Source organism: Macrobrachium rosenbergii, chromosome 56 (assembly GCF_040412425.1).
Source record: "Macrobrachium rosenbergii isolate ZJJX-2024 chromosome 56, ASM4041242v1, whole genome shotgun sequence".
In the NCBI taxonomy this organism is placed as follows: Eukaryota; Metazoa; Arthropoda; class Malacostraca; order Decapoda; family Palaemonidae; genus Macrobrachium; species Macrobrachium rosenbergii.
Window position 1 is genome coordinate 1,158,163 of NC_089796.1, and position 15,279 is coordinate 1,173,441.

General features: G+C 35.5%; 2 long non-coding RNA genes across 2 annotated transcripts; both read right to left on the reverse strand.

The window, feature by feature from the left end:
• Positions 1 to 266: 266 nt before the first annotated feature.
• On the reverse strand, positions 267 to 4,300 carry LOC136836464 (uncharacterized). Its single transcript, XR_010852402.1, has 2 exons — positions 1,815 to 4,300; positions 267 to 1,744 (listed from the first exon to the last, which is right to left on the reverse strand). It is a non-coding gene; the product is annotated as an uncharacterized lncRNA (long non-coding RNA).
• Position 4,301: 1 nt separating this feature from the next.
• Positions 4,302 to 14,807, reverse strand: LOC136836463 (uncharacterized). Its single transcript, XR_010852401.1, has 3 exons — positions 14,688 to 14,807; positions 12,866 to 14,590; positions 4,302 to 11,115 (listed from the first exon to the last, which is right to left on the reverse strand). It is a non-coding gene; the product is annotated as an uncharacterized lncRNA (long non-coding RNA).
• Between the last annotated feature and the right edge of the window lie 472 nt (positions 14,808 to 15,279).

The window sequence follows — 15,279 nt, forward strand, 5'->3', positions numbered from 1 at the left end:
GTTTTTTTCAAACGTATCACAAAGATGGAAAAAGCACCTTCAACCTCCATGTACTTTCCGACAGACATTACTTCTGTCATTGCTGAAAGAACTGGTATAGATATCCAGTAATGGTATTTGAGTGAAGAATGATCTAGAGTGAAAAAAGTACCTGGGACAAAACCCATGGTATGGCTGTATTGTCTAAAGTGACTGTGCTTTCGTTCACTGATATGACTGGATATGAAACCTAGGCTTATGATTCCTTCGATAAATGCGTTTTGGTATATTCAACCTCATAGATTTTCTCGCCATAATTGCATACATTACTTTGAAGTAAAACAGTTCACTCTAGTTGAAGCGTTACAAATTACTAGAGAGTATAAACATACTTTAAACGATTACTTTAACCTCGTTTTCCTCGAGTCTGAACACCATGTCTTCATCTCTTAATAGAAAACGGGTCATCAATGCATCTAAAGTAGCGTAGACTCTGTTAATACTTTAAAAACATTTTGGTATTAGTTTGTAACGTGTTAGCCATACGAGTGAATAGTCTGATTTTATAGCTGACAGTATTAAAGCTGATAACGTGTTCTACCAGTTTTTAATATTTAAATGTTTAAAACAGCATTAAATCTAAAAAATACTTTTTAGTTTATTCTTGGCAGAGAGCTATAAGCTGACTAATAATTACGCTTTTTACAATTCTACATTACATATTGCAACCAATACTTGAAAATATAAAGCTCAATTTATAACACAGACGATATTGTGTCATCTTGATATTTATACTTAGGATCTATATGTTAAGTACTTACAAATTTTGTTTACAGGCTACTAGTAGTGACTTATTTTTTTCACACAGATTTGTACGTTACTTTTTGTTAAAATTTTAACAGCATTTCCGAATATATTCTTCCCAAATCGTTTTTTTAGAAAGCTTCTTTTGGAATTTAAAAACCAGAAAAAACCACAAATTCTAAATTTTATTCTTTTCAATTACAAGCCATAGGCCTATATAGTACTTCAGTCCCATAAGCATGGACAATGCACTTTAGTTACAGTAGACTCATGTAGCCAAACCAAAAGCAGACAAGATAACAAAAACACTTCATCAGTCTATTTAAATTTCACATCATTTAATGTACAAGATTGAGTCAGGTAAATGGGAAGCAACGTACAGCGAATGTTCTGGCTATTCCGTGTTGCCTCCCCCATCCAAAATAGCCAAATCGGACCGGAGTCACCTTCTATCTGCACATGGACCACCTGGCAACTTAGGTCTAGCTGTGTGGGAGATTCTCTCGTACCTTCCATAGTATGTAAGTTAGTCCTAGCGTGGTGCCTTATTCAGAAACTCTCGACTATAACCATTCTCTGGAAACTTCTGTTAGTCTTACCTCTGCAAAACAATTCTCTGGAAACTTTAGCTGTGCAAACAATTCTCTACAAACTTCTGTAAATCTTTCCTCTACAAACAGTTCTCTAGAAACTTGTGGAAGCCTTACTTCTACAAACAATTCTCTAGAAACTTCTGTAAGTCTTGCCTCTATAACCAGAAACTTCTGTAAGTCTTGCCTCTATAACCATTCCCCAGAAACTTCTGTAAGTCTTGCCTCTACCACCATTCCCCAGAAACTTCTGTAAGTCTTACCTCTACAAACAAAAACTTCTGTAAGCCTTACTTCTACAAACAATTCTCTGGAAACTTCTGTAAGTCTTGCCTCTACAACCATTCCCTAGAAACTTCTGTAAGTCTTACCTCTACAAACAGAAACTTTTGTAAGTCTTACCTCTACAAAAAATTCTCTAGAAACTTCTGTAAGTCTTACCTCTACAAACAATTCTCTAGAAACTTCTGTAAGCCTTGCCTCTACAAACAATTCTCTAGAAACTTCCGTAAGTCTCACCTCTACAAACAATTCTCTAGACACTTTTGTGTTACCTCTACAACCATTCTCTGGAAACTTCTAAAAGTCTTACCTAACACATATTTGTTTAATAAAATGAAAGCTGGTTTCCACAGGTATGAAACAGGTGGACTTTTCTGGCCGAAAATATTTCCAGTTGTCAGAGACATCAAGATTTGCATTTTTACAATTATAATGTCTCATGCACATTCATGCAGGCGATTAAAAAGTTCGGATCAGTATTATACAGGCTGTTACTATTCCTAGGAATTATACCAGACCTCAGGAGGAGGTTCCTAGAACCATACCAATCTGCTAATTATGCCAGTGAAAGATGTGGAAAGTAAATTTTGGAGTTCCACTTTTTCTTTTACTGCAGCTGGTATCAAACAGTCTTCCGACAAATCCCTAATCAAGTTTATAAAACAGTGAGTACTGGCATGTCTTCATGAAGTAGAACTTATCAACTCTACCTCTGCAAACCTACTCTTCATTTGTTAACACCATCCTTTCTGTTGAATCAAAACTGCCAAACCTACTTGAGATTACAACTAAGGTTATACATATAGTAATGTCAAACTATGAACACTACTCTCTTTTAAGATTTCAACCATTTACCTATCAAGAAAAACAAAAACACTGCTACTGCACAAAGGGAAATGTTCACCTTTGCTCCATGAAGATTCTATAAATATCCAAATTAATACTGTGGTATCAATGTTCAACTAATAGGGCAGCCAAAGTAATAAATCCATATGACCTTTTTAAGCATGAACACTCAAGCTGATAACATTACAAAAAGGTTTCTAGGCCATCTGCATCAATACACCATATGGCATTAGTAAATACGGAAATACAAATGAATAAGAGCTTAGCAGATCAAAGGTTCAGGAAGCCCATTGAAAAATGGACTTTTGAGCACAGCATCACAGGTTCCCAAGACCTAAAAGTCTTTGGAAATCAAGATACTGCACCTTTTGTTAACCTGCAAACAAGCTGGAGAGTGGAACCCAACTGGTGAGTGAATGAGGGACAATAAAAGGCCAAGAAAAAATTCTTGAATACTCAAATTCCTGAATGAAACCTGTCTAGAGCACAACTATCTGCGGTTATTATGTCCGTTTACCATCTGGCTAATATCTGCTTAGCCTATTTGAAAAGCTTTTCCAAGGTGATGGAACACACACATTCATTACGACTGCAACAGGTAACATCACCAAGACAACCGACATTCTCAACACGGAAGAGACAAGACAATCAATGTTCAAATATGTTGAATGCATTGTCACTACTGTACCATTAAACCTTGAGTACCGAACTGGTGGTGAACAAGGTGACTATCCAGAAAATTGTAAGGATTAACCATTCAAGAATGAAACTGCAAAGGAGGAAGTTTTATTTGTCTATCGTCAAGGGCATATTCCAGTCATTACAGAAGGAGCACCGAGAACTTCGTAAATTGAAGGGTCTGAAACAGTCTTTGAGTCCTGAAATGTATGTATCTAGGTCCAAGATTGACAACCAAAGAAGTAGAGTTAATAGATCCCAAAGAACTTGTAGCTTTTGTAAAAAAAAATCTCTAAGCCTATTTAATCTAAAGTGTTTTAAAAGTATTGGACATGAAAAAACAATGTTAAAATGTTAATAAAATCTATATGACCACCCAGATATAACACTTGAACACTGATCTAATTCAGGAATCACCCTTAACAAACTTTGAAGATTCCTTAACCATATTATGGATTTGTGCTTCCTAGACACATTATAATTTATGAGTTTTTGAACTTGAGCTAGTTAATAGCCAAACCGTGGGAAATGAAAATTCAGCTGACCAAGACTTCAAAAAACCTAGAGTTATCAACTGACAATGAACAAAATATAAAATTAAAACAAGAACCTAAGTTTCCACACCAACAGTGTATCCAGAGAAATACAGTTACTCTGCATTTTCAAGTTACAATGTATTAGCATACACTTGGCTCTCGGCAGACAAAATTCTAGGACTTAAATCTTTGATCAGTAGAGCTCTGGACTGTCAAACCCTTTATAATTCACCAGGTTATTGCTGTGAAGTTTTAAATCTTGCTTCAAAAAGGTACACAAAAAAAAGTACTCTTATTGCAACAAGAAACAGGGAATTACTTCTAAATATGCATGTCCAAATTCCTTGACTAAAACTGAACAATATTCCTAAACCATTACCACAAAAAAAAGTGGAAGCTGTGAACGAGAGAGAGAGAGAGAGAGAGAGAGAGAGAGAGAGAGAGAGAGAGAGAGAGAGAGAGAGAGAGAGAGAGAGAGAGAGAGAGAGAGAGAGAGTAGCTTTTAGCCTTGCCAGATTCCCTTCTCCAGCTAAGGGTCTTACCTTCAGCCACACAGGTATATAAAAAAGTGCCATTGCTCTCTGCACATTCTTCCCTTACTTTTAATAACTAATAATGGACTAAAAATTCAAAGCCTAAGGGTCATTAAATCACAGTAATGAACCACTAACAACTGGTCCAAGTCTTGGCAAATTTCAATGATAGAATTAATCAGTTATGGCATACAAAATTCTTCAAAACACAGTTAATCAGTAATGGCATACAAAATTCTTCGAAAAACTTGAGTGGCAAAAAATTTAAAACTAAGCCACTCCGGGCAGCTTTATGTGGGCAGGGGTGTGAAGATTCCCTGGGGAAATTTAAAATCAAGCCAGTTCAGTAAAAATGAATGGGGTACATGTGAAGGAGGAGGAGGAGAAAAAAAAAAAGTTCACATAAAAGAAACCTGGAAGTTTTTGTACAGGCAGCAAGACCAGGATGAAGTCTGATGCACAAATATGGAAGTAGCCAGATACAGACCTGCAAAGAGGGCCCTACAATTCATGGAAAAAGAGCACAGACAACCCAAACAGGATTTCAAAAATCAACTACAAAAGTGCATGCTCTAGAATGGTTTACAAGTCCTGGTATATACCACTTAATAAAGCAGGCTAGCTAATACACAAAGTTTGAAGTCTAATTATAGACACTTTGTTCCAGCCACGATTTAGTTGTAACTACTTGAATAATGACCATTACAATTTTGCAGGAATCACATATGACATCTATACCAAGAACTGCAATGCCTGACAATGCTCCATATCACCTGCAATCATTTGGGAATACTATACTCTAAGATTGGCTGAAGTTCTAAAGAAGTTCTAATGACAAAAGTATTTCACCAACTCAACCATCAACTTTAAAAAGTGACCTCCAAAACGTTGGGTCAGTACAATTACCTGGATTAGCAAGTGCTTTTAACACTTCTACTCCTATTAACAATAATTATTTTGTAATACTCCGGGGACTGACTGACACAGCTGACTAGCCAAAGTTTTTGTTAGAGGGTAATTAAAACTACTAAACAACACAGGAGGAAGTGGAGAGGCTGGTTGAACACTTCAAGGATCCAAACATTTGGAACAAATTTTGTGACAAGCATGGAAGGCTGTGGCTGTAAAGTCAATGAACTTCACAGCAATGATCAAATAACCATCAAAAGGTCTTCAAATAATACCCAAGTAAAAGGAAATATGGTTACCAATAAAAATCCCTATTTACCAACAAAGCTGCTTCTGAAATACTGTACCAAAATACACTTCACAGCGACACTTCTGATATAGACTTACTCATGCTTCAGAGTGAGTAAAGTTGGGCCATATTTTCAGATTTCTATGTACAATCTGGGAGTTTAAGGGGTCATATTACAGTCCAAACATGCCATGGTAGCTAGTACTGTAATCCGAAACAATTCATTTCCCTTACCCTATCACGAAACTGCATGCTACACTTCAAGGTTACCCAGAGAAATAAGAGGGACTAATGGTGGCTTTTGAGATAAGACACACCAATGTCTAGTGACATGAATCATGTACCATACATGCAGCAGTTGATAAACTTCAACACCAAGATTAATTGAAAAGCAGAGAAACTTTTTGCCACGACCTCATGCAAACCTAGTCAAAAGGAAAGAGCACGGAAGTTTCCACCAAAATTTAAGATTACAACCACATACCCAGACAATATGTACTAGTTTACTATGTAAACATTGGCCATTTGTAAGTGGCACACTACAAGGCCATGGAGGGTCCCTCCTAGTTTCTTTGAGATTAAGAAGAGAAAAACCACAAGGAACTAAAGTCTACAATACTCATTTTGAAAACTGACATGAAACCAGCTGGCTTGGCATACAATTGCAATTAATAGATACTGTACACCAAAGCCCTAAGGAACTTTTCATTCGACAGTATTTCCCCACATTACAATTCTCTGTGGTACCCCCACCAAAGTGACTATGCCAACAACTGCCTTACCCTCTGACTAATCACCTACTAACGAGATAGGAGAATTTCTCACACAGTTTGTATCTAAGAATGTACATTGTGGTATTTTATCCATTCTTTATTTCGAGCACACAAATGATGAAGAAACTGAAGACTGATGAGTGCGTTTAAGCCACAAGCTGGTACCCCCTTCTGACAAAGCCAACATGGATCACAAAATTAACTAAAGTATTGTCCAGCAAGACTGGAGTACCAGCATTCTGTTTCATATTACGGTAAAGTAAGCCTTTTATCCATAAGACATTTGGCAAGAATACCGGAAGAATATTTTCAAATGTTAAAGTACTTAGTTTAATTGATATTATTAATTTTTTTCTTTAATTGATATAGTTAATTTTTACACAAGGCCAAAAAGTAAGTGATAATGCAACAATATTTTTAAGTTACCGTACCAAATCAAGCTTACTAAATTGTGAGAACAATTGCAGCACATTTCTGTCAGCTATAAAATTAAACTTCCAAAGCCGTGTAAGCAATCTTGACAAGAAAATCATAATAAATATACCAAATAACACAGAAGGAAACATTGCCTAATTACCACATACAATGGTAATAATGAACCAAAGCACAACCTTTACACAATATCAGTAATGCCATGGAAACTGTACCAATTACTTTTCCACAAGATCATTATTCATTAAAATACCATGTTCTGGATACCAACCATTTCTTTCAGACAATGACAGGAATTAAAATGTCTGTGGGAGAGTACATGAAGGTCAGAAGTACTTTTCCACATCTCTGCGATACGTTTGAAAAAACACCAATCACAACTGTTCTGAGTCCTCTGCTCTAATGGAGGCTACATCCACTTGGTTGCCCTCTGCTGAGAACACACTGCTCTCTCTCTCCAGGCCACTGCAATGCTGGCCCTAAGGGCTTTATTTATTTTAATCTTTCCAGTTTGAACTAACTACTACAATGCACACAAATTTTAACATTAAATAAACATAATACTGTACATACTGAATATTAAAGAACTCCTGTAGTACTTGAGACTCATGACTAGTTAATTTACTTATTAAGTAAAGACTTCAAACTAAAGTCAGTCTACAGTTTAGAGAAACATTAGTACTGAAACAACCTTAGCAATGTAACCTCTCATTTAGCCCCTATTTGAAAAAAAATATACATTGTACTATATACGGTATAATGATTAATGATCTGAATACAAAACACTCACTGGCAATGACTTTATAAATGGGTTTGATTACACAACCTTTATGCACACTCTCCCCTCAATTTTACAAGTACTGTACTTTGACTGTTACAAAATACATTAAGGTGCAATGCTTCAAGAAAGTGAGCAAAATGGGTGCATCTATTTGAGAATAAAAAGCATTTGCACGCGCTGTACAGATGCACATGCACACGCAAGCACACACACAATAGAGTTGGGAGGCAAGCTGTGAGAGAGAGAGAGAGAGAGAGAGAGAGAGAGAGAGAGAGAGAGAGAGAGAGAGAGAGAGAGAGAGAGAGAGGATCATAAATTTCTGAAAAAAAGAACAAAATAGCAGTGCAACAGTGCCTTGCCACAGCAGAAATTGCAACAGCATTACTAATTAACAAACAGAAACCCCGGTGCTGCTATCTAGAACTTCTACATATTAATGAAAATTGATACACAAAATTCCTTGACAAACACACACACACACACAGAAAATGGAAGCTTCAAAAAATTAATTGGCTTAGAACTCACTTTCTGCAGGTCATAAAATTTCCATGCCAAGTGTATACACACACACACACAAACACACATACACACTATATGGAAGCTTCAAAAAGTTAATTTACTTAGAACTCACATTCTGCAGGTCTTAAAATTTCAATGCTGAGTATACACACAAACACAAAATGGAAGCTTCAAAAAATTAATTGACTCAGACCTCATATTCTGTTGGTTTTATGATTTCCATGCCAGGTGTACACACACACACACACACACACACACACACACACACACACACACACACACACACACACACACACACACACACACACACACTATATAGTTAAAAAAAAAACCTAATGAACCTCCTGCTCTGTGGGTCTTAAAACAATTCAAGAGAAACACTTGTATTGTACTTCTGAGATCTTCAGACATTCAGATTTTACCTTGGGGCTAAATGAGAACTGTTCAGCATAGTACACTACAGAAGATCTTAAATTTTACATATACTTTATGAGCTTTTTTGACAATACAGTATTAATAATTGTGGTAAGTGGTTGTAGGTACATCAAGAACATGTCATATCTTCACTTCAGCTACAATACACAATTCACTAGAGTACAAGTTTATGTCCAGGTAGATTATCTCTTACTGCCCAATGAAACCAATCAGTTTCTGCATATTTTGGGTTACTGCTGCTTTTAGCTTAGTAGGAAGACCTTCGAGTAATTATAAGCATGTGATGTTAAAACCTGATTTTCTGCACTAAAATCCAAGACAGTTACTTGCTATAGTAACTGTATGACTCATTTAAAATTGAAAAAACTTGAATTTTATTACAAAGTTTAATGAAACTCAAGGCAAATTTATTGACTAAATAGGGATGGGAGATTTTCCTAAGGTTTCCTTCTTAATGCCAGGTTGTGCTGCATTGTCTACAGACAAACTTTAAGTTATAAAACGAAGAAACACCACTAACAATTTCCAGACTCAAAATCTATCTTGTCTGTGTTGCTTAGGTACCTCTAAATTCTAAAGGCAACTCAGAAGACTGAGCTAATCACTAACAAATGCTAAATATCCTCGTCATAAGTTTCTTCCTGAATATCCTACAAGCTATCTTGTAATGACTGGTAAAAAAAAGTTTCATGGTAGATTCCCTTCAGCCCTAGTTGCAATAATTTGATTTTCACTTTTCATTACGTTTTCTTTGGTCCTTTCTAACTTAGCAGTCCAATTTTCACCTTAATTACGAACAAATCCTTTGTGTAAAGTCTATTACCGTACAATGTGTCCTGGTGGTCTTATTAAGTTGTGAAGTTTCTATGAAGAACTTTATGGCGCTAGTTTTTCATTACTAGCCTTGAAACTCAAAGAATAACTGCTAGCATAGTGACATTTTCAAGGAAAACAGGTTCTATCATAAAAATTTCAGTAGCAAAACCCTAACATTTGCCATTTAGAGGAAGATTTAAGAAATTTACTCTGTGACCTTTGAAACTGCATTACATCCACTAACAATTAGAGCTAATGTTACTATAGCATGAAAGTCATTTACGCTACTTTTAAAAGTCAAACCTTATCCCGTACTTAACCTCAAAAGATATCACTTTCCAGTTGGAAAACCAACTTGTCTGAAGTCCATAATTTAACTCAGTAAATGTGGCAAATATACACTTTCCAAGGGTTAGCAGTATCTCAAATTATACACAGCTATGTACTTATGACATGTTCCTGATCTACTACAATCTTCACTTTAAAATTCATAAAATTTCGCACATACACAAGTACTACTACAGGGTTTGACAAAATGCTCTTCTCAAACAGGCTTCCTAAACTGGATTGTTATATCTTCCAAGGTCAACAATCATGAACAGCAAATCATTAACCAACACTAAATTTAGAAGCATCATTAATGGAAATACAAGTGTAGTCCACTGTAAAAACTAGGGGAGCATTCTGACATTAAGCCCTAGAGGGAAAAACAAGATGCGATTAGTTTGACGGTACTGTTACGAAAAAGCTGTCGTCTAATGCACATAAGAGATTAGGATGTATAATCATTTAGCCAAAACCTCTAAAAGGAAGACAAGTTGTTTGATAAAAATTGATAAAAATAATAAGGGGCCACTATCAGATACCAATTCAATATAAAATTGAATTGCCTTTCAGCTAAACTGGTAACCTACCATCGACACTAAAACACATGTGGATGTAAATAAAAAAATATCAGGGAGCAGCTAAGAACTTGAGGTAGCAATACCTAAATCAAGACACTGTCTTATAGTTAGTTAGTTATAAATGATTTGTCTAACCAGACCTCTGAACTCTTTTTAGGGTTCTTCTCGGGCTGGAATCTGTCTTACAGTAAAATTGAAGACTTCAAGTTATAGGAGTTAAATTCATTCTTAATCGCATGAAATCACAAGATGCAATATATTATTTCGTGTTTCACTTCTGGCTATATTTAACCCAGCAGCTCAAAAATCTTTCATATTCATGTTAGCCTAACGTGGTGATCTTAAAGTTCTGATCAATCATATCTGATAGTCTCAGAACTGCCAACATAGAGCAATGAATACAACTGATTTGCTTACATCTAATTAAAAGTAAAAACTAAATGCCAACACTTCAACCAATACATTAAAAACTAATTAAAGTATGACTTATGCATTTGAGAAAAGCATTTTGTTTCAAATCATGACCATCCAGCTATACAGTTGACAAATTTTGCACATACTCTACCTACTATTATCAAGTAGAATTTCCTTACTTTAAAAAAGTAATAAGCAGCTTGAAAAATATGCTCTAAATTGAAAACATAAGGCTTAGTTGAAAATAACAGAAAGCTTAATCTGATACAGAACAAGGCCACATTAATGGTTTCTTAGCGTCTTTTGGAAGTTACCAAATCCCAGTTTAAGTTTCCTTAAACACAATCACTTGAACCACATGAAGAAATTAGGACTTTACTTCTAAGTCCATTCTTATGAATTACCATTCTAATGAATTACAGATGAGGCTACTGAACTTAACATAAATGTATAAAACAAAAGTTGAGGCCACTGTTCTGAAAAAACTAGTCTTCAAATTTTCTTGAGATCCAGTGAAGAACTGCAAAGATGAACCTCTTCTTGTATCAGTGGTTCACATTTGTTTTATTTACATAGAACTCAGCAGACCACAGACTGGAAAATAGGAAACAAAGTCACTAAATCTGTCTGGATGACTCAGGATACAATTACTGTACCTAAATTTTGCAGGTTTTGATTTGAAAACTCAAGGTTTCTTGATGGGTGTTTATTCATAATTTTGAATGTGAATCGCCAGTCATGTTTTGTCTAAGAGTCTTATTTAAGTCATCAAATATACACAAAACTACCTAACAGGCATACATATATTCCACAAACACAAATGCATACAATTATGACTTATTCTAGTTTTAGAACAAGTTTCTCTTGAGTATCAAACACTGCAGAGGAAAGTTTAATCCACATTGTTAAGTACACAACTCCCTAGTAAGAGAAAATTAACCATAGTACTAGTAATCTGTATTTAATAGTCCTGCCCTAAAATGGAAGACCAGTACAGTATCTGCAAAAATACAAAGCTGAGAAAAATGGTAGATACTACAGTTTTCCATTGTCTTACTACTGATTTTGCAGATATAGCAAATGGAATCCCCTAAAAACTCGTGAAAAGCATTGAAGGATCATTGTGAAACAGCAGTAACTTGTGTATTTTGTGTTTCACGAGCCCAATTGGCGGCATATCTCAATTTCGAAAATTTTGCAGATACTGCACTTTTCCATTTTAAGGCAGAGGACTCTTCTGTTTACTAAACCTGTTCACTGAACAACTCTCTTCAATTTCAGAGTGCTTCTCAAATACACTGTCCAGTCCTATATACTACTGAAGGAAGTTTTAAAAAATACAGTAACTATCAGTCGATATTACCTAAAGGAGGCAAAAACCTTCTGAGTTACTATAATTTGCAAGCAACTAAGGACCCACATTATTTTTCAAGTTCTGTCTGCTTCACCCATATGCCTCACTAACTGTTTCTTTCATTCTGAACTTGTTTAGTGCAGCCAAACATATTCACATGAGAAGATAGGCAATCATCCTCCCCATTCAATGGTCCTACAAATTCTATCTAATCCACTGACCATACCAGGATCAGTCTGGTTACATTTGGGATTCTCCCACCACCCTGCACCAAGTTATAATATTTCCCTTTTACAATTATCACAGACTTCTTTGATTCACCCAAACTGCTTTAATACTGAAATCAAAGCTCAGAGATTATGACTATATAAATTTTAAGTTAACTACATATCAGTATCTCGTGAACTAAAAGGCAGTACAATAAACAATGAAGTTTGGTCCAAATAATTCCCATGTCCCATACTCTCAGCTAAACACATTGCTTGTTACTACAATTACAACAAAAAACTCCTTAATAAATTGGTACATACCAAACCTGGTTGATCTATAGCACCCTCTTGATTTATTTAATAAGTGCAAACTACCCAAGTAAAACTTAATTCAGTATTCTAATAACCTTGTGATTCTAGACTACAGATTTCCTTTATAAATCATGTCTTCACAGTTTAGTTTTGCTATGCTTTCCAATACAGTGTCTTATGCAGTATTATCCACGTCTTATGAATTTTCTAATTAACCCTGACAATTACGTTGTGTTTATTTCAATTCCTGATCAATGCACACTACTGTACACTTAAAATATTCAACAAACTGTGTATAATTCGTGTTTATTTCAATCCCTAATCAATGAACAGAACTGTTCACTTAAAATATTCAACAAACTGTGTATAATTTGTGAACAGGTGCCTTAATACAAAACGAAAAATTTTCAGCCACCAAACTTTTAAATCAATGTAGACTTCTATAAAAATGATTAACAGTGAAACTCACCTGTATTGTATCTGTTAGGCTGGCAAATGTAGTCATGACCATGTTCCACAAGCCTACTGATGTGTCCCTAGCTCCGCTCAATTGTGGCTGTCAAAGTAAGAGGAGTAATGCGGCTCGAAGTCCATACACCAACAAGAAAATTCAACACGTCTCCCAGTCATGAGGAAATAAGAGTGTTCTTCAGTTACGTGACTGAGGCCCATTCTGCTTGACTCGGTGATATATATGACAGGCTCGTATCTCCACAAAATACCTATCACTGGCCATGCTCCTGGAAAAAAATTACCATTACTCAAAAATGCTAAAAAAAAAAAACACTTGTTCATATGAAACTATAAACATTTTTGAAGCCTAGATTTTAAAAATACAAATTTTAAGGTTATCAATGCTCTACACTCCTATTAGTAGGTGGCTGTTCAAGCAGAGGTTGCCTGCATATCATAAGTCACAGATAACACACTAATTGCATTAAACATGCATGACCAGTGGCTATTCCAACTCTACATGAGCACTTTTAAAACAAATGTCAAAAGTACTCTATCTCCTGATAAATTCCTTATTTAAAATTTACAAAAAACTATTTCTGAGCTGTAATGCCCTTTCTGCATCTCGACCTCAACAGCCACCATTTCAAGTATATTAAATAATGGAAAATGAGTGTACTGTACTAGTAAGTTTACATGCCACTAACAAACTTTATGAACATGCAGAAAACAATTAGCTATCATAAAACTGTGTAACTTCTATTCAACAAAGTCTTAGCCACGCCCATCCAAAAACTAACAGCATGACTAGGTATGTATAAATGTGGCAATCACTTCTAATTTAACCTGTGGCTAAAGCATAGAACTCTTAATTTAAAATCTACATTAGATTAAGAGGCCAAAAGGGCTCTGGAAGGCTTTCATACTAAGGTTACAAGCTTTTATCCAAAATAATGATAACTGGTTTCAGTTATGGAACACTCCCACATTACTACATAGAAAATATTCTTAGTGTAACGGGAACCATAAACTTTACGGTACTAAAATTTGCATAAAATCCCATGAATACTAACTCTGGTTTCACTCCAGCACTGCTAAAACCCCAGAATTGCTAAAATTAACAAGCAGAAGACTCAACTTGAAAACTGTTTAACTTTGTATGATTTATCTTACAATATATCATGACTTTCTTTTAAAAGGGACAAACCTCCTGCTGATATGCTTTTGCATAGCAAGTGTTCTAATTTCAGAAATTACTTAGTTCGGAGTATTCAACAATTAATTATGTGAAAACTTATTTAATTGAAGGAACTATAAAATAAACTATGCACTTTACCCTTTTCATGTACTGTCTCCATTTACAAGCCATGCACAAAATAACTAAAAGTTAGAAGAATGATACTCCCCTACATCTATCACTGATCCAGAGTCCAAATTGGAGAGTGCTTTGCAATGATCCTCCTTCCACTGGCTGAGTAAAACCACTGCATACTGCACACCTCTAATCCAGAATTACTCCATGTTCCTTTGGGACATCAATTTTCCACTAGGTAATAGCTGGTTCCACCGACTGATCATCGATCACTGACCAAAAACTATTCGGCGATGTGTGACACTGGCTATTCACAGTGCATCTGAACTATTTCCTTTGCAACGAAATGATCAAAAGTCCTTCGACAATTAGCTGACTGACATAAAGGCTAGTTCTGTGTGGTGTGGACACTTGAAAAGACAGACAAACCTGTAAGAAATGAGTGCATATAAATATTTATTCTATTCTCCTAACCTCTGTAATTCACTGACTCATAAAGTATTTAAAGCTACAGCTTGATATTTACCCAATGCCATATTCCACTGAGCTTGGGACAAGAGGAGGCCCATGCGCAACTACACGAGGATGAGAAGCCATAAAAAGTCCTATGATCCAGTTATGGATAACATACCAATGACACTCCTGCTGGAAGAAATATTACTAATTAGAAATTGAAAACCAATGAAAAGGACTGTACATGATAATACACTGCCTCCAAATACAATATATAAGATTATCCTTGCTAAGTTTGCTGGGACAGTGCTTGACAGAAGCTGATCTAAGGAACTTCTGGAGAACTAAAACATCATGAAATACTCCTTAATGAGTATTCCCTTCAAGTAGCTTATGTCATTCTACAATATAAGTGTTAATTACCTTGAGCTCTGGGTAAATTAAGAAGTTGAAATGGTTTATCAAAATGCAGTATGATGGGAAAAAAATTTCAAGTGACAGTAACATTAACTAAAATTACAAATACAATACACACTTGCCACACATCTTGAGCTTTATACTACTATAATCTTTAGTATTACTGTAATGACAATTACTAGAAGAGCTTAGCATCACGCTTTGAGTAACGAGATATGTATAAAATCCAACCTACATCAAACCATTAT